The sequence below is a fragment of the Phacochoerus africanus genome, chromosome 9 (assembly GCF_016906955.1).
Source record: "Phacochoerus africanus isolate WHEZ1 chromosome 9, ROS_Pafr_v1, whole genome shotgun sequence".
Classification (NCBI taxonomy): Eukaryota; Metazoa; Chordata; class Mammalia; order Artiodactyla; family Suidae; genus Phacochoerus; species Phacochoerus africanus.
In genome coordinates, this window is record NC_062552.1 from 76631518 (window position 1) to 76650185 (window position 18668).

General features: G+C 51.6%; 1 protein-coding gene across 1 annotated transcript in view; it reads left to right on the top strand.

Annotated features, from left to right (window-relative positions):
- Positions 1–2154: 2154 nt before the first annotated feature.
- Positions 2155–18668, top strand: part of ZFHX2 (zinc finger homeobox 2) — a 32617-nt gene continuing 16103 nt past the window's right edge. The window contains exon 1 of the mRNA XM_047795740.1: positions 2155–2576. The gene's annotated coding sequence lies outside the window, so the exon portion shown is untranslated. The remainder of the gene's footprint in view (positions 2577–18668) is intronic.

Genomic DNA, 18668 nt, shown 5'->3' on the forward strand with positions numbered 1-18668 from the left:
GGGGCAGAGAGAAGTAAATTTAGAAAATAAAAACACTGGAAGACCTGAAAATGGCCCTTCAACTGCTTTGGGAGACAAAATAGAGAAGGCTAAGGAGTTCCCTGGTGGTCTAGTGATTAGGATTTGGGACTTTCACCACTGCAGCCTGGTTTCAATTCCTGGTTTGGGAGGATCAGGCTGCTTACTCCCATATCAAGCTGCTTACCACTGCCCCCCACCGGTTCCAAAAAATAGAGAAGACTCCTTCTCCTTACTCCTTACTGGGACTATGGTTACCTGGAAGCATCAACTGTATGTCTGACTCTTGGGTAAGGTAGTTTGAGGAGGAACAGTAGCAGCTCTTGTCAACTCCTGGGCTCCCTCTTATGATGAGTGAGAAGTGCTAGGGTGGGCACCTGCCCTCCCCAGTATGTTTCTAGAAACATGTGACCTGTGGGAGGTACTGTGGGGAGGACACCAGTTTACAGACATGGCATCTTCAACTTAGAGTGTCTTGGATGCATACCCCCCCACACCCCACCCTATGATGGGCACCAATGGGCAGGGAGGGGAGCAACCTCAGCCCCTAATTCCTTTTGCTGGTCTGCTTGTTATCTGTACTTTGCTTTTCGGTTTTGTTGCTCGGGAAGACTTAATCTCTCCACCACCACCTCCTCCCCCCCCCCTCCCCCGCCCGGAGTTATAAGGTCCAATCCAGTGGGGCTGAGGCATCAGTTTAAGGAAAAGAAAAGACCAGACTCTAAAGCTGGATAGACCTGGAGTTGACAACTCCCATCTTCACTTTATTGGTGTTGGGCAATGGGCAAGCTACTTCGCCTCCTTAAACCTGTTTTCTCTTTGGTAAAATATGGGCTGTTTCACAGTTAAGTGTGAGGGGTCAAGGACAAACTGTCACACCACAGAGATTCAAAATGTTAGTTTCTTTCTCCTTTTTTCCTGTGAACTCCCCAAGATATTTTTCTTTTAAGGGAATTAGGCTATAGCAGCCAGTGTGGGCTCTGAAATGAAACCATTAAGAGTGGCTCAGCAGGTTAAGAGCCGGACTAGTATCCATGAGGATGCCGGTTCTATCCCTGGCCTCACTCAGGGGGTTAAGGATCCAGCACTGCCGCGAGCTACAGAGTAGTTCAAGGACAAGCCTCGGATCTGGTGTTGCTGTGGCACAGGCTGGCAGCTGCAGCTCCAATTCCACCCCTAACCTGGGAACCTCCATGTGCCATAGGTGTGGTCCCAAAAAAGAAAGAAAAATATTTTTGAATCCTGGGAATTCCCTGGTGGCCTAGCAGTTACAGACTGGGCATTGTCACTGCCGCACTGCTGCAGCTTGGGTCACTACTGTGGTACAGGCTTGATCCCAGAATCTAGCAGCCACATGCCAGAGACACAGCCAAAAAAAATTTTTTTTTGAAATCTGGCATGAATGATGTTCACTTATTGGCTTTGTGACCTTGGGGCAATTAGCTTGTTTGTGTCCTGGTTTCATCAACTGTAGAAGTAGATTAAGTAAGTTTATATATGCAAAAGTGCCTGGAACTGTGCTTATGCACTCAATACATTTTAGCAGTTATCATTATTAGAATACAGGAGAGCTTATGAGGTGATAAGATGAGAATGGGGAGCCAGAACCTCCCCTCCCTCTCCCCCAACTCTGGGTACTATGGTGCCAGCTCCAAGCCAGTGCCACCAAGGAGGGCAGGATCCTTTAACACTTTCCCATCTTCTCTTCCTTCTGCCTACAGCAGTCATGTGTTTTGTTATTTTGCTTTAAATCAGTTCCATAACGAGACTTGGCTTCTACCAGCTTCCCAGAACCATCAGAGGCCTCTCTCTCTTTTTCCCACTCTTTTTTTGTCTTGTTAGTTCCCCTTCCTTCCTGTTAGGTGCTAGAATCTTATCCTCCATAGCAATTATTCTGAGTCCCGAGGAGCTTCAATCTCCTCCAAGCACTGACAGAGTTGAGCAGGTGGCCAGGACTGCTGGCCTACCTTACTTCAGGCCTCAGGTCCCTCACACGGTCCACGAAGGCATGCGGACACCACGCTCTAGGGTGGTGGGCGGGCAGGAGCCAAGAGACTACAACTCCCGGCATACACCGCGGCGGGTGGGCCGCTGCACCTGCTCAGTGGGGCCGCCCCGGGCGCCTGGGTATTGATTATTCCATTGTGTGGGACGCCTCGTCTCCAGCCAGTGAATGAGGCGGAGGAGTGAGGGCGAGGAGGTGGAGGAGGAGGAGGGCGAGGAGGAGGAGGAAAAGGAGGAGGAGGAGGCAGGGAGCGAGCGAGTGCCCAGGGTGAATCAATGGAAACCCCCTCACGAAGCCGGGAAAACACTTCAGCCGCAGCCAAATAGCATTGATTATTTTCCTTCACTTCCCTCACCGCCGTGAATTTATTTATTTATTTTTTTCCTTCTCCGTCCCCGACGCCCCGGAGTGAGCGCTGGAGGGAGGGAGGAGGAGGGGAAAAAAAGGAATCAACACATCGGAGAAGTCCCTTCCAAGAGCCACCCCCTCCCCTCCCCGCCTCGCGCTGCTCGGCGGCCGCGGTTCGACTCCCGTCCCTGCTTCCAGCTGAGGTGTAAGTGCATCGATTTCCGATGCTGCTGGGTTGGTTTTTTTTTCTCCTCTCCCTCTCTCTCTTCTTCTCTTCCTTGCTCTTTGGAAGCTTGAGACGGAGGGGAGAGGAGGCGCTCGGAGACTGCCGCTGGAGGGCACGGAGAGGGACGGGAAGGGGCTGGGGGAGGGGACCCAGACAGACGGACAGACTGAGAGCCTGAGCAGGAGGGACCGGGGTGTGGGAGGGAAGGAGAGGGCCTGCAGGCGGGAATGGGGGCAAGAGAGAGATGCTGGGGAGGAGGCAAAGACTGGGAAGGGAAAGGCATCGAGGCTGGACCAGGAGCCAGCCAAATAGACTGAGAGTAACGCGAGCCTAGACGGACTGCGCCGAGCTGTGCGGGGAGCTGGGGTCCCGGAGGGAAGGGGAGGCCGGGTGAGTGAGGGGGGCTTGGAGCTGTCAGCCTTGAGGGGCCTGGGTCTCGGCGGCCCCCCGCCGGCCGCAGGATGGGGGAGGAACCGCGGCTAGCGGGCGGGCTGATGGATGGGCAAAGCGCGCTGTGGGGGTGGAAGGATGGGAGGGGACGTGATACCCTTAACCTTCGATCTTAGGTTTTGCCTGAAGTTGAGTTTTTTGTTGGGGTGTTGGTTTTGTTGTTGTTGTTTGCTTGTTTTTTGTTTTTGTTTTTTTCGAAAGGTTCAAGTAGTAGGTGAGGGGAGGCCACTGCTCTACTTCTATTCAAGGTGAAGTGTGTCTCTCCTGGCTCCCCAACTCTCCATCCGCTCTTGTCTGCCCCTCTCTCTGAATAGCCCTGTCATTGAACACTGGACCACGCATCTTGCTTCGCCTGTTGCCCTGCTGATCTCTGTCCCTGTGTCCCTACTTCTGGATTTTGCCATTCTTCACCTCATTCATTTTCCCCATCTGTCCGTGTGTCACTGTCTTTGGATGTGACCTCCTATCCAGGTGATCCTTTCCCCTTGTGTCTCTGTCACTATGTGTCACACCTTGGCTGCCCAACTGTTCTACCCATCTAGGACTCCATGCCCTTTCCTTCAAGGTCTGAACGAATATTTCTGGCCTTTGCAGGTTGCTTTGGAGTTTATTTATCAGTCATGACTGATGACTGTGGTAGTTACTGGTCAGGGGCCTAGAAGAGTGGAGGGATGGAGCAGCTGTGTCCCCCAAGGACTCCAGTGCCCTTTCAGCATGGCCAAGTTGGCCTCCTCTTCTGTCTTACATCCAGGAAGCTTTGGAACTTCCAAGCATTGTTGGCTGCCCCCTTAGCCATGTGCCTGTGCCTCCCGTCAGGACCCCACCTGTGATGTCTTGTGTGTCACCTGCGTCTCCAGGAGCTTCCCACCACAAACCTCTTCCCTGCCCTCACTTTACCATTGTATGGTTTTTCACTCCCCATTTTGTTTCACTCCCTTTATTCCCCCTCCCTATCTCCCATGATTCCCCTTTACCTATTCTTCATCTTCATCCCCATAATCTGTCCTCTTCCTGCCTTTTCCCCTTGCTCACCCTAAGTTTCTTATATTTCTTCTCCTCTCACCCCACATTTTAACCACAGCAGCAAAAGGTACCAGAGAGCAAAGGGGCTGGGAGAGGTGGGGAGTGTGGTTTGTGAAGGCACATAAACAGGCCAAGAAATCAATTTAATGGGCTTTCGGGGGCATATAACCCCTTCATCAGTCAGGGCCATTATGCTCATTCACTGTCAACTTTGATTTTGTAAGGGGATATTCCCTGGGACTCTGAGCTCCACCCTGCTTGGTTGCCCCTTATCTCTCAGTTCATTCTAGACGTCAGTGGCTTTTTCTCTACTTTCTAATTCATCTTTTTCCTGGGTCCCTGCTCTTATCATATTGGGATTCAGCATGATTCTTTACAAAGAAGTTTTCGTTAGTGTGACAGAAGCTATCTTATATGCAAGGGGCCAGGTGTATTCAGCCTAAAGAATGGGAAAGGTGGATAAAGAGTCTCGAGCATTTACCTTGTTTTAAGCCCATCATTGTTTTTCTAGACTGCAGGAGCTTGAAGGGTATAAGGAAGAGGTAGAAGTGGGCAAAAGATGGAAGATTTCTGAGATGAACAGAGTGACAGAAAGGAAGGGGAGGCCGGGAGCAATAAACGCAGGGGGTAGAGAAATGCGTGATGCGAGGGCTGTGCAAAGGAAGGGGAGAGGATCCATGCAGAATAGGGGGCAGGGGAGGAACCAAAGAGGGATTAATGGAAAATCAGGAGAATAAGATAAAACCTGAGTTAATAGTGACACAGAGGAAAGAGGGAGAGAAAGGCTAGAATATTTCTGAAAAGGAAGGTCAACAGAGAAAGCAATATGAAATGAATACAGTGGTAACATGGGGAGGGAGGAACCGAAGAACTGGATGAGGTGGGGAAAGAGCATGGTACAAAGAAGGGAGATGGAAGGCAGAGGGAGGAGTGCCGAAGCCGATCAGAGCTGCACAGAGCTTGGTAGGGGGAAAGAGGAGAGGATGAGGTATCAAAGAAAACAAATGCCTCTGGTGTGAGGAGGACACAGCATGATGGATGCAAAGAGAGCGCCGCAGGAGGGGCGATTTGGAAAGAAAAAGGCAAAGCAGACACACCACTGGGCGAAGCCCCAAAAGAGCGAGATGCCAAAGATGAGAGAGCGGGCAGGGATATCTGGTGAACAGAAGGAGAGGTTTGGTTCATTCCCCCAGCCAGACCCCTCACTGCCCCACCAAAGGCCTTTGCATTTCATTCCCAAGCCAGGGTAACGTGAGCAAAGAGATGAAAAAGTAGAATTCCCATTTACTTTAGCCGATAGGAACTTGAATCTTTCTAGCCCCCTGAGCACCAAAGACCTCAAGCCTCTGATGTCATAAATTGCTGGTGTTGCCTTGGCAACCTGACAGGGTTCCTCCCTCCATGATGTCAGAGCAGCCGGTGTTACCTTAAGACCCACAGAGGAACAACTTGCTGCTTTGCTGGGGAGCTGTACGCGCATGGAGCTGGGGCCGGAGTCACATCTGTGGGATTCCTGGGTCTGGTAACTTGACCTTGCCTCCCTGGAGCTGTTCTTAGTTCTGAATGAAGTCTTGTTCGTGAACGCCTGAGGTTCAGGCAAGCCTGCAAGAGCCAGAGGAAGGGACCTCAAGAGACGGGGGGCATTGAGGACAGGATGGTAGGACTGAAAAGCAGGCAAAGGAAGAGCTGGAAATGGCAGTTGCAGAATGCGAAAGGAGAAGGGCTTTGTGAGCAGAGAGGACAGTTACTGAAAATGTGAGATGCACCTCCTCCCTTTGCGTTTAGGAATGGAGACCGGAAGCTGGAAATGCAGATTAGAGGGGATCTCAGCTGCGGCAGAGAAAAGGAAAGGGTTCTGGAATGCCAGAGGGCATGGTGGAATGGGGCTGTGGGGAAGGGAGGAAAAGAGAACTCTGAGGGAAGCTGTCAGTGAGAGACCCAGGGTTAGTCCTGACGGCCAGAGAACCGCATAAGGGCTGCATCTTTCTAGTTTCCGATTATTTTCCAGCACCTCACCCAGTGTCTGTCACACAAAGGATGCTTAATATCTATTGATCAGATGTCGAATTAATAGAGAGGGGCTCGGGGAGAGTGTTGCCCACCTTCCTTTGACCCCACCCCTCAGGCCTGGCTGGTAAATGGGCAGGTTGGGAAAGCAGGCACACATGAGCAACTGTGAGATCTGAGGCCGAGGGAGGAAAGGCTGGGTTAGGGGCACCCTTGGAGGCAGCCAGGGCTGACTCTACAGGTTGATCCGGGGAGTCTTTGCAGAGATAACGGGGTGGAGGGGGGGACATGAATGAACAGTCTTAGGAGCCCAAGAGGAAGATACGGAGGAGGGTAGAGAAAGGAGGTGGTTTCCAGAAAAGGCTGAGTGTTGTTTCCAAAGACAGAGTCAGCAGATTTGAATTGGGAGTAGCACTCCTACCCCACTCCATTCCCACTTATGAAACCACAAGTGAATCTGACACACACACACACACACCTCTTGCACACACACAGGTTAACAAAGAATTCATAAATCAATACCCATCCTAAACACCCTGTCCTAATGCAGACAGTTCCAAGGAAGTCAGCATTGGCTAACCGGGCCAAAAGGCAGAAGGAGGCACAGAGTTGGATGTAAGAAACCCCGTGAGCGATGGCCTTGACATCTGACTGCGTGTTGCATTGTTGGAGTCTCGGGGTATAAAGGAAATGAGGGAGAGGTAGGAGATGCAGAGCTCATCACAACTCGGAATGAGATTTGGAGAGAGAGGGAGAGAGAGGTCTAAGTACACAGAAGCCATAGAGGAGAAAAATGCCCCCAGTCTGGAATTATAACTTGTTCCTGTGATGAAGAGTCAAAAAGCCCCTGTGCGGATCGATGAATCTAGGAAAGAAGCCCTGGAAGAGAGGGAGTGCGCCGGGAGCCCTGGGGGAGAGTCTGGCTATAATAAGAAAGGCCAGGACAGCTGGAGAAGGGGCTGGTGGGCGGAGGCCTGCAGGAAGGACAGTGGCGGCTGGATGCAGTGTCAGCCGCCGCCATGGACTTGGGCAGCTCATATTTTGCAGCAGGCGACAGGCTGTCGACACGGCGGTCCTTTACCTCACCGTTAGAAACTCATTTCATTGATTTTTCCATCTTTCTTCTCTGGCTTCTCAGTCATCCCACCACTCACTTTTCCAGAGCCCCTTGCCTCTCTGAGGAAAGCCCCGGGGACTGCTTGCCCACTCCTCCTCTACCCCAGGCTGGGAAGACTTGGGGTGAAGGATTCAGAGGTGCCTCTCAGCACCCTGAGGTAATTCCATTGGCTCTTAGTGTCCCCCTCTTGCAGGCACTTGTGCAGAGACAGGGCCTCTGTGTCCAGGTGTTTAGGGTGCCAGTTAAGGGGTGACAGGGCTGAGATCCATCTGCTCTTCATACTACTGCCCTGCGGGCTGCACATACCTAGAAGAAGACAACTTTTCTTAATTCTTCCCAAGACAGCTCGGCACCCTTCAATATTCAAAGTCAAATGAGCTCCCACTGTGGTGCAGTGGGTTAAGGATCTGGTGTTGTCTCTTGCAGCGGCTCCAGTCACTCCTGAGGCTCGGGTTCAATCCCCGGCCTGGCATAGTGGGTTAAGGATCCAGCATTGCTTCAGCATGGGTCACAGCTGCAGCTCGGATTTAGTCCCTGCCCCTGAACTTCTATATGCTATGGGTGTGCCCCTCCTGCCAAAAAAATGAGAGAACAGGGACTGCCTTTGTATTGGGGCAGAAATGTGGGATTACATTAAAGCTAAGGTTCCAGGCTTGGGATCACAGCAGGGCCACCCACTGAACCGGTGCTGGCACAGGGGCCTGTACAATTAGAAGGCTACGCAGAAGTAGCAAGCGCCCCCTGTGGAGGGAAGAGGGCGTACATATGCAGCGTCTGGTCCTGTGTAGCATGTTGCTGTGCAGAGCTGTGGGGCAGAGGTGGGTAAAGAAATGCTCACTCCACATGTGGACATTTCCCTGATGCCTCCTCCAGTCGCAGCCAGCTACCCTCAATCTGTCCCTTTGGGGCTGGGAGTGGGCTAAAGGTCAAGAGTCAATTGCCAGTCATTTGGCTTCTCAGTGACGGGGGGACAGGAGTGTTAGATTGTGTTTCCCTAAGGAACTGATGGGCTAAACTCCGTTTCCATCCTCAAGTTTTTCCTTCCTGTTTTGGTGATGATCCTGGCACCGCCCACCCCCACCCCACCCCCAAGTCTCAAGCCCAAGGCCCATCCTCCTTTTCCTCTGGCCTTGGGAAAATTGTTTCACTTGGTCCAGCATGCCTCAGGTCTCCAGGTGTCTAAGCCTAGATTCTGCTGCTTCCTTTGAGTTGTGTGTGCCTAGCACCCCATGGCAGTTATCTTCCTTACTATCCAGCCAATTCCATATTCTGTATCACTTTTCCTGCTTGGACCACAAACTCCTGCCTCCCATCCCCACCAGCTTCATCAAGGCTACGTGGTTTTCAAAACCTAGAGATAGATTCTAATGCTCTGGGAAAGGAGTGTGCTTGAGGTTAGGAAGAGGGAAGACAAGGGACGGCCAAGACACGGGTTCCAGGATGGCTGGGGCTGGGAGGACTGGGCGGGACGGAAACCGGCTGAATCGGACGAGAAGGAGGGAGGGAGTCAGAGGTAAAAACCATGTGACTTCGAGCCGGCCGAGAGCCCGAGAGAAGGCCACAATTTGAATGAAAAAGGAAGGAGGGCGGGAGGCAGAGGCAGAGACTGCGGGAACTAGAAACGGAAGAGAAAACCCGAGAGCCTGACCCCCTGCAGAGAAATGAAGGAGGGAGGCCGAGCGGTGGCGGAAGAGGCTCGAGGCGGAAAAGGCCGGCGGCCGGCTCAGCCTCCTTGTCAGTCCTGAGTTCAAGCCGTGCCGGCTTTGACCCTTGTGGGAGGAACTGAAGTGGCAAATTAACGACGATAATGAAGTCACTGCTCCTTGTTTGTCTTTGCTGGTTTCCCCTTGAGATTTGTCCTTTGGCCAGACGGGGCACCGTGGGGGAGGGGAGGGCCGGCAGCAGGCAAGGGCGGGGGAGGGGCGCGGAGCAGAGGCCGGGGCGATGCAGTCGCGGGGGACCGACGCACCCGGGGAAGGAAGAGGGAGGGTGATGGGTGAAGGGAAGAGGAAGCCAGGGAAGGGGAGAGAGGCGCCGAAGGACGAGGAGGGAAAAGAACAATGGGGAACGGGAGAGGGAAGCCTGGAAGGAGGAGCAGAGGAGCAGGAAGGAGTGCAGCGGCGGCACAGGGAGATGGCGAGCTGGAGGGAAGGAACGTGGCCGGGTCTGCGGGCGCTGCAGCTGGCGGGGCTGGGGGCGGGGCCTCATCTCCATCTCTAATGGCTGTGAAATGAGGTTAGCTCCATTAGAGGCGGTGAGAGTGTAACGAGATCACACTCATTAGGGCTGGGCCATCCCAGTAATTACCACCACCCCAAACACGCCCGCGCCAGCCAGGCCACCGAGCACAAACAGGCACGCGGTAGCACACCCGCACAGGACACCCCGCTGTTGACCTGGAAGCCCAGGACCCTTGCGGGTATCACCCAGAGCCTCCGAGAGCTCCTTCCGCAAGGGCTACACCCAGACCCTCAGCCACACACACGATCAAAGAGCAATAAACATGCACGTACACCCCCACTCTGGGAATAAGACACGTGGATGAGCAATTATCGTTTCCATTTATTGATCACATACAAAGTGCCAGTCTCAATAATGATAGTCTCAGTAGGCACAGCTCCATGAGGAACTATGCCCCATTCTATTCATGAAGAAACAAGCTTGAAGCAATCCACCCGAGGACATTTACATAATAGGGAATAGAACTAGAATTTGATTCCAGGTCTGTCTGACCTTAAAGGCTATGTTTTAAAAAAATACCACACTTTTTTCTGAAGTTCACATGCTGTTATGAATACACATGTATAGACTTTCAGCTTTCAGAGAGGTTATCACAAATGAATATACATATCCTCAGTCGAATAACTCAATCAGCAGTACCTATCTCCACCCCACACCCAAGCACACACTTACACGGAGTGGCCAGGGCCCCTGCATAGACTACAGTGTGAATAGCGCCCCCTGGAGTTGCATAAAGCAATGGCCTGTTCTGGCCCATCTTACACTAAAAAACAAACCAGTTGGGAGAAGGTCGTTGAAAACCTTCAAGCTTAGAGGAGAGCATGACAGCACATATGCTCAAAGCAACACACAAAAGGGCAGACTAACACTCAAACTCTGAGATCTCGGGAGTTCTCGTCGTGGTTCAGAAGAGACAAATCTGACTGGTATCCATGAGGACACGGGTTCGATTCCCAGCCTCTCTCAGGGGGCTAAGGCTCTGGCATTAATTACCATGAGCTGTGGTGCGGGTCGCAGACACAGCTCGGATCTGGCGTGGCTGTGGCTGTGGTGTAGCTTGGCAGCTACAGCTCTGATTCAAACCCTAGCCTGGGAACTTCCATACGCTGTGGGTGTGGCCCTAAGACACAGGGAAAAAAAAAACCCAAACCCTCTAAGATCTCATTCAAAATGCTTACAGCCAGAGCTCAGAAGCTTGCAAATTAACTCAAGAGCAGAGTGCTGGAGTCAGGCTACCTGAGGCCAGTCTCAACTCTACTTTTCCAAGTGTGAGACCATGAAAATTATATAACCCATCTAAGTCTGCTTCCATGTTTGTAAAAATGGGAATGAGTAACTATATCTATTTCGTCAGATAATAGTGGAGGGTAAGTTAAGGTGATGCTTCCAGGGAGCTCAGCACGGTGCCTGGCACAGGGCAAACATTTAAAGTTGTTATTCTTATCATGATTATTCGTTGTTTTAATAGTATTTAGATGGAGTCATTACCATCACAAGGGTTCATGCAGAATCGAAAACTAGAGGGATTTATTTATATACACAGCCACTTATAATGGTATTCTTCCAAATAATTCCAGAAGAATTGCAGGTCATACTTTTAAGCCTCAGGGAGATCAAAGGTCTTCTACAGAGGTCCCTCATGCCAGCATCAGATTGGATCCTGAATCTAAATTCAAGGGCACGACTCCCTGTCCCTTACTCCCAAGTGCCCATACAGAAGAAGGGTTCAGAGCTGACTTGGTGTGGTCATCTAAACTGGGTCTCCAGTGCACCTACAAGGTCACACAGCCCCATGCTGCAGTCCTAACGCTGGCGGCATCATCGAGGGAGATGCATTGGCAAGAGGCTCACTCTTCTCCAGGACATCCTCTCCTCCAGCAGCAGACACGCTGCAGCACATCTCAACAAAGCCCCACAAATGTGGATGGATGTTCCTTTCTGGTTGTAGTTTTAATCCACATCTTCCCTTGTAGCTCTGTCTACTCCCTCCCCACCCCCATCTTTTACCTCTCAGCCTCTCCTTTGTCGTCACACCCCACCCAGTTCTCTCCTGCCCACTTTAAGCAGCTTTCAAAGTGGAAGACACAGCCTCCTTGCTCCATCCCTCTCACTGGGGATAGGCCCCCTGCCCAATCCGATGCCAAAGTTGGGAGATTCCATATTTTTTTTTGTCTTTTTTGTTGTTGTTGCTATTTCTTGGGCCGCTCCCGCGGCATATAGAGGTTCCCAGGCTAGGGGTTGAATCAGAGCTGTAGCCACCGGCCTACGCCAGAGCCACAGCAACGCAGGATCCGAGCCGCGTCTGCAACCTACACCACAGCTCACGGCAATGCCGGATCCTTAACCCACTGAGCAAGGGCAGGGACCGAACCCGCAACCTCATGGTTCCTAGTCGGATTCGTTAACCACTGCGCCACGACGGGAACTCCGAGATTCCATATTTATACATATAGATCAAGATCCAGCTCCTGCCCCTTTCCTACCTCTCCCTCTCCCCCCCTTCCTCTCTCCCCTTCCCTGCCTTGGCTGTCTCTTCACCCACATGAAACTCCTGTTCCTGCCTGTCTCATTCTCTGCCATTCTCATTTTCTCTCTTTTGTGCAAAACTTCTCTTGCACAGAGTAAGCGCCCCCTAAATGTTGGAGGTGGGGGGGGAGGTCTAAGAGAGATGGTAGAATTAAAATGGAGGAAGAGGAGTACCTTTTTCTGTTTCTTTTTTCAATATAGAAGGTAAGATTTAGAGACAGAGAAAGTGATAGTTTTAATGCAAGGAGAGGTCATAGCGGTTTTGATCCAAAAGCTTCCAAGCTCTGCTCCGGGACAATGGGGTGTCTCTAGACACAGCAATCAAGAGGGCCTGGTGAGAAATGAACTCTGCTGCCAAGCCAACTAAATTTAAATCGTGCCCATGGAAGAACTTGCCCTCAGTTGAAAAGGGCATCGATGAGAGGGTGAGTCTAGGTCAAGAAGAAGCAAGGCACAAGAAAAGCATCAGCCTACCTGCGCACATCTTCGCTCTCAGGGTGGGGGTGGGGAGCCAAGAGAGAAGGGAAGGAACCAACCTGATAGACACTAGGATGTGCACTTTTCACATTACCTGCGCACGTTTTCACAACCGCCCGGTCAGGACAGCATTGTGGAGCCGTGTGATCTTGTAGGCACCCTGGAGAGACCCAGGCTTAGAAGACCACACTCTGAACCCTGCGTATGAGCACTCGGAAGGGAGGGTGATGGAGTTCCCAGATGAGAAGACAGACTGCTAAGTAACTTAACCGGAGTTGCACGGGTTGTGTAGGGGGAGCCAGGACTGACCCTGGGTCTGTGTGAGCCCATAGCCCATGTTCTTCTACTGCCTTAGGAAAGAAATCTCATCTGGTTAGACTTATTTGCGGTTGGTACCAACCGAGCCCTGTGACATGGGCACGCACCCTCCATCTTTCCTTCCTCTCTGTGGCTAACCTCTTGAAAGCAACAGGCTGAGACCAAAAGGAGAGAAAGACAGGGCAAAGTGAGTGTGGAAGAGGACAGGCTGGTGGCAGGGATTTCAGAGAGAAAAAAAGAGAAAAGAAAAGGTCCCAAAAATGGGTTTCACTGAAAGAGAACAGGTGGGACAATTGGAAAAGTGAAAGGCAAAAATGTCTGGAGGGCTCCAAGGTGGAAATCACTGTATGCAAATTATAAGCAAATGTGCCAGTGCCCTCTGGCCAGTTTTGCTGGGAAAGACTTTGCCCTGTCATTGGGTTTGGGGAAAAAAAAAAAAAAAAGAAGGGAGAAAGAGTTTTGTTTTTGTTTAAAGGAGGGGAGCCTGAAGAAGAAAGCCAGTCTGAGCCCTGGCAGGGCTGTCCTCTCCTGGGTGATGCTGTCTCCGTGACCACTAGGGAGCAGTCGTGTCGCTTTTCTGCTCAGGCTCCTCAGGAGTTGGGAGGAGGCTCCAGCCTAGGGGAGCCCTGGTCTTGCTGGGGCTCCTGCTCCAGAGGGAGCACCCCTGGCCAGCTCTGCCTCCAGTTCTACTGGCCAACCTGAGCCCACGCCCTGGCGCCTCCTCGGTGAAAGGCACATTCTTTCTTCTTTCAGGCCTCACTTTGCTCTGTCCTTCCTTTGCCCTTGTCCCTCTGGCTCCTGTGATTCTTGGGTTCTTAAAAGGTCTCACTTGTTCTGAGACTTGTGTGTTCTGTCTTGTGTGCTCTCAGAGCCTGCCTTTGCAGCTTTCCACTGCACATCCAGCCCTTTCTGTCCTTCTCATAACATCTTTCTCAGTATCTCTCTGGGTACTGCTGTATATCCTGAAGCCTCCTGGTTCCCTGGCTTCTTCCTGTTCTAAGTATGGTGTATCTGCCCCTTGAATAGGGAGCCCATATCAAGAACAAGGAAGTTTTGAAATCCCCTAGTGGCTCAGCGGGTTAAGGATCCAGTGTTGTCACTGCTGTGGCTCAGATTGCGGCTGTGGTGTGGGTCTGATCCCTGGTTCAGGAATTTCTGGCATGAACGGCCAAAAAAAGAACTAGGGATTCTTGTCCAACTATTTACAGGGTGCCTTTCTGCTCACCTCTCGAAGAGAATACTGCAGTTCAGGGGTTATGTTGTTGGGGCAGCAAGGCCCTAGCTGAACTTTTCTTTTTCTTTTTTTTTTTAATGATTTTCATTTTTTCCATTATAGCTGGTTTACAGTGTTCTGTCAATTTCTTTCTTTCTTTCTTTCTTTCTTTCTTTCTTTCTTTCTTTCTTTCTTTCTTTCTTTCTTTCTTTCTTTTTTTTTTAATGGCCGAACCCGTAGTACATGGAAGGTCCAGGCCAAGTACTGAATCCAAGCTGCAGTTGCAGCATCGCCGGATCCTTTAACTCACGGTGTCAGGCCAGGGATCGAACCCAAACCTCCTCAGCGACCTGAGCCGCTGCAGTCAGATTGAAGAACCCCCACTAGCTGAACTTTGAAAGCAGCCATGCCATCCTTTCCCTCTCACCTTGAGGAATAACCAGGGACCTGGGTCTGGACAGAGGAAGAGAGCAATACCACCACCCCCCCACCCCCGCCCCATCTCCCTGTTTGCTAATAGCTCGCTCTCTCTGGCTTCCCTTTCTCTGATCACCCTGGGTGGGAAGGAAGCATTAGGGAGGGAGATGGACTGAAGGGGCAGGAAGGGAGCTCCAGAGACGGAGGGCCATTTTGGAGCTGGAAGATCCATCCTAGGGTGGCTACCCCCTCAGAACTCTCCACCCTCCCCAGCTCCAGGCCTGCCTCCTCCCATCCCCCTCGGTGGCAGCAGCCTTGTAATTTAAAGCTCTCTCTGTCGCCTCTAATGTGATCCTCTCGTTTTATTGACTCTCTCTGCCGTCTGTGGCGCCCCTTCACATCAATCTCCGCTCTAATCACACCGCCGCCACTGCCTGCTCTGTCTCCCCTAACCCCTCTCCTCCAGGGCCCCCGGCCCTGCCTCTAGCCAGGTCATTCCTTGTGACTGTCCCTCCACCTCATCAGCCCTCCTCCTCCTTCCCTCGGCGGCGCCACACGCCGGAAGGTCAGGGCCTTTGAGGGCTCACCTTCTCCCTTTTCCCACTTCTAAGATGTGCCCTGAGGGAGAGATGTCCTTAAGGAAAGCCCGGAGCTAAAGGAGGAATGGCAGAGGTCTGGGGGAGGACGGGACTCTGGACCTGGAGGTGGTGGGGTGACTTTTAGGTCATTTGGTTCTGCATCGTCTCTAGAAAGACATGAAAACTGAGGTCAAGGTAGGAAGGGCAAAGATTCAGAGAGGGATGGAAGACAAGCTTGAGGTGGAGGAAAACGGAAGGAGGGGCAAAAGTGAAAAAATAATTGCTGCGGTTAAAGGTTTGTAATAAATAGTAGGTGATGGGAGCAGCACAGAGCAGAAGGGGGAGGGGAGTTGGTAGCGGTGGGGGGCAGATCTTCGCCGAGGCTGAGATAAATTTGCAATTGAAATTCTTTCCTGTAGAGGAGGGGGGCGATGGGGAAGAGATTTGCAATTTTAAACAGCTGCAGACCTACCCTCTCTGCGCCCCTCCAGTTCTCACCCATTGGCTAGCCCAAAGCTAAGCTCCTTTGGTTTCCAGCTAGGAATCAGCTGTGTCTTTTCCCAGTCCTCGGAAGCAAACGCTTTGGAGGGGGGATTTGCAGCTTAGGTCTTCCCAGCCCTTCTCTGAAGTTTGATCTGGAGTTGGGAGTCGGGAGCCAGGGAGAAGGTGCTGGTGGATGTGAGGTGGGCCTGCGGGGAGAGAACACCCACCCCATGAGTTCAGCCCTCAGTGTCAGGGCCCAGGAAAGGCCGCTTTCACCCAGTCTCGGCTCTTCCTACCAGGTGAGCCCCATCATGGGGGTGACAGTAGAATGTCAGACCCTCACAGTCCAGCGCACTTATCCTCCCCAGGGTTCTGTAGGAGGAATACCTTTATCCCATGACTTAAGGGCTTCCGCTTTCGGGTTACCTCACCCCCCTCTAATTCCTTTACTTCCCTGTTAGTTCTCTCAACAACCCCCGGCCCCACCCCGACCCCCTTTGCCCAGGTGCTGATTTGCATCCTCATTAGCATGCGGGCCCAGCCCCTCGCGCTGCTCCTTAATGGCTCCTACTTGGACTTCATGCCTGGCTGCCCCCTCCCCGCGAGGAGGAGGGAGGTGGGATTGGAGGCCTGCAGGCTGAGTGGGGCCAGACCAAGGAACCCTTTCCAAATCCAGGCATCTGAAGGCGAGGGTTCGAGGTAGCCCAAGCAGGAAGAGGCCACACCACTTCTGGAAGCACTCAGGCCCGAGTGCTAAAGGTTTACATCACTGGGTATCTGCGATAGTAAGAACTGAAGAGGAGGTAGGCTACCTGGGGCACTGGCAGAAGTGTGGGATGGTGAGGCACGGGGAAGTGGTGAGTTTGAGGTGGGGCACCAAGATTAAAAAGTTGGGAATGGCATGGGAGGCGTTGTAATTCTAGTCAGCTGGAGGGAGTTCTGGGATCCTGATTTCTGGATTTTGGAGGTTCATGTGGCCTGGACTGTGACTAAGGGGCAGTCCAGGTGGATGGAGGTGCCCAGGCCACAGCTTTGGGGTCCAGCTCTGTGCCTCCGAAGTCCTTTTCTCCTTTCACTACCTTGGAGCTGTGTGACCATCAGCAGCTCATTCGGCCTGTTTCTACCTCACCCATCAGATAAGCTTGTTGTGAGATTAAATGAGATAATTGATTAAAGCATTTAACACAATGCCAGGACCATGGTATATGTACCTTAATAGCTATTAGTAATATTATTACACTTTTTTTTTTTAAACCTCTGGGGAGGAGGAGGCGGCTAATCTCATACAAGCTGTTGTCTTTCAACTGGCCAGGAGGCTCCCACCTGTGACCAGAGATGGATCTGGAAGGCATCTGAGAATAGCATGGTGCCTGCAAGCCAAAGGAAATTCACTATGGCCTCTCTGGCAAGAAGACCTGATTTAGGGAAATTACCTCTCCAGGGTGTGGAAAATGTGAGGTTCTTTCCCAGAGTTTCTCTTTCTCTCTCTCTCTCTCTCTCTCCCTCTGTCTCGGCTGCCCTGTTGCATATGAAAGTTCCCAGGCCAGGGATCAGACCTGAGCCTCAGTTTCAACTTATGCTACAGCTGCAGCAAGGCCAGCTCTTTGACCCACTGTGCTGGGCTGGGGCTCAAACCTACATTCTGGCACTGCAGAGACACCACAGATCCTGCTGAGCCACAGCAGGAACTGCTCCCAGAGTTTATTTATTCAACAGACGTGTATAGATATGTGGCAGGCATCTGTCTCTGTACCAGTGACAGAGCAACCAATAAGGTAGAGTCCCTGCTCTCATGTAACTTACCTTGTAGAAGGGAGAAATAAGGAAGCCAAGAAATACCAGGTTATGACAAATCTCTAAAGAACTCCCCTTCCCCTGAAGCTGTGTTAGTGTCTGTAGAGAGAAGAGGCCTCTTGGAAGAGGTGCTGTTTAAGCAGCCACCTGAGTGACCAGGAGCCCACTAGGCAGAAGACTGAGGGAAGAGCATTCCAGCACAGTAAACAGCTTGGGCAAGTCGCTAAGGTGGGAATGAACTTGGTGTGTCTGAGGAACCGAGAAGGCCAGTGGGCTGGAGTTAGCCAGCCAGGTGGCACAGAGAGTATTAAAGATGTGGGGTGGGGGAGTTCCCCATGTGGCTCAGCGGGTTATGAGCCTGACTAGCATCCAGGAGGATGTGGGTGTGATCCCTCGCCTCACTCAGTGGGTTGAGAATCTGGTGCTGCTGTGGCTGTGGCATAGGCGATTCGACCCCTAGCCTGGAAAGTTCCATATGCCATGGATGTGGCCCTAAAAAAGCAAAAAAAAAAAAAAAGATGTCTGCAGTAAGCAGGTACCAGATGAGATAGGCCTTTTTTTTTTTTTTTTTTTTAAATTCCTGCCTTGCCAGAAGCCTCTTCTCTCCCTGGGGCTTTTTTTGTCTTTTTAGTGCCGCACCCGCAGCATATGGAGATTCCCAGGCTAGGGGTCAAATCAGAGCTGTAGCTGCCGGCTTACACCACGGCCACAGCAACGCAGGATTCGAGCCACATCTGCGACCTACACCACAGCTCATGGCGATGCCAGATCCTTCCAGGGACCTGCATCCTCATGGATGCTAGTCAGATTCATTTCCGCTGAGCCACAATGGCAACTCCAGATAGGCCTTTTTGTAGATCAGGGAGTAGAGTTTGGATTTTATTCACGGTGTAGTAAAAATCATCAGGTTCTAAGCAGAACATAGTATGCTTTACATTTTGAAAGGTGATTCTTTTATGACGCCTGAATTTGCTTTAAAACAATACAGGAAAACGGGAGGTGGGTGAGGATATAGATAAAAAACAACATCGGCCATGAGTTTGGAGACTTCTGAAGCTGGATGATGAGTATAGACTGGTCCCTTATATCCTTTGGTCTCTGTTTATGTATGTTTGGCATTTTTCATGACTGAGAATTAAATGAAAGATTATTCTAGGGGGGAGAAGGAAACAGAGCCCAAGGTGGAGAATCCCTTGCACTAGTTCAGGAAAGAGATGGTAATGGCTGGTCCAGGGCGGTGCTGGCAGAGATGAGGACAGGTGGAGGAATGTGACGCTCACAGAGGATGCTGTTGAATTGCCTATGGGTAGGGGCAAGAGGAAACTTCTAGGTTTTTAGCCTAAGCAACTGGATACATGGTGGTACCAAGTTCTGAGGCGGGAAAGATGGGAAAGAAGGGGTTCTGGGGAGAAAAAGAGTTCTGATTT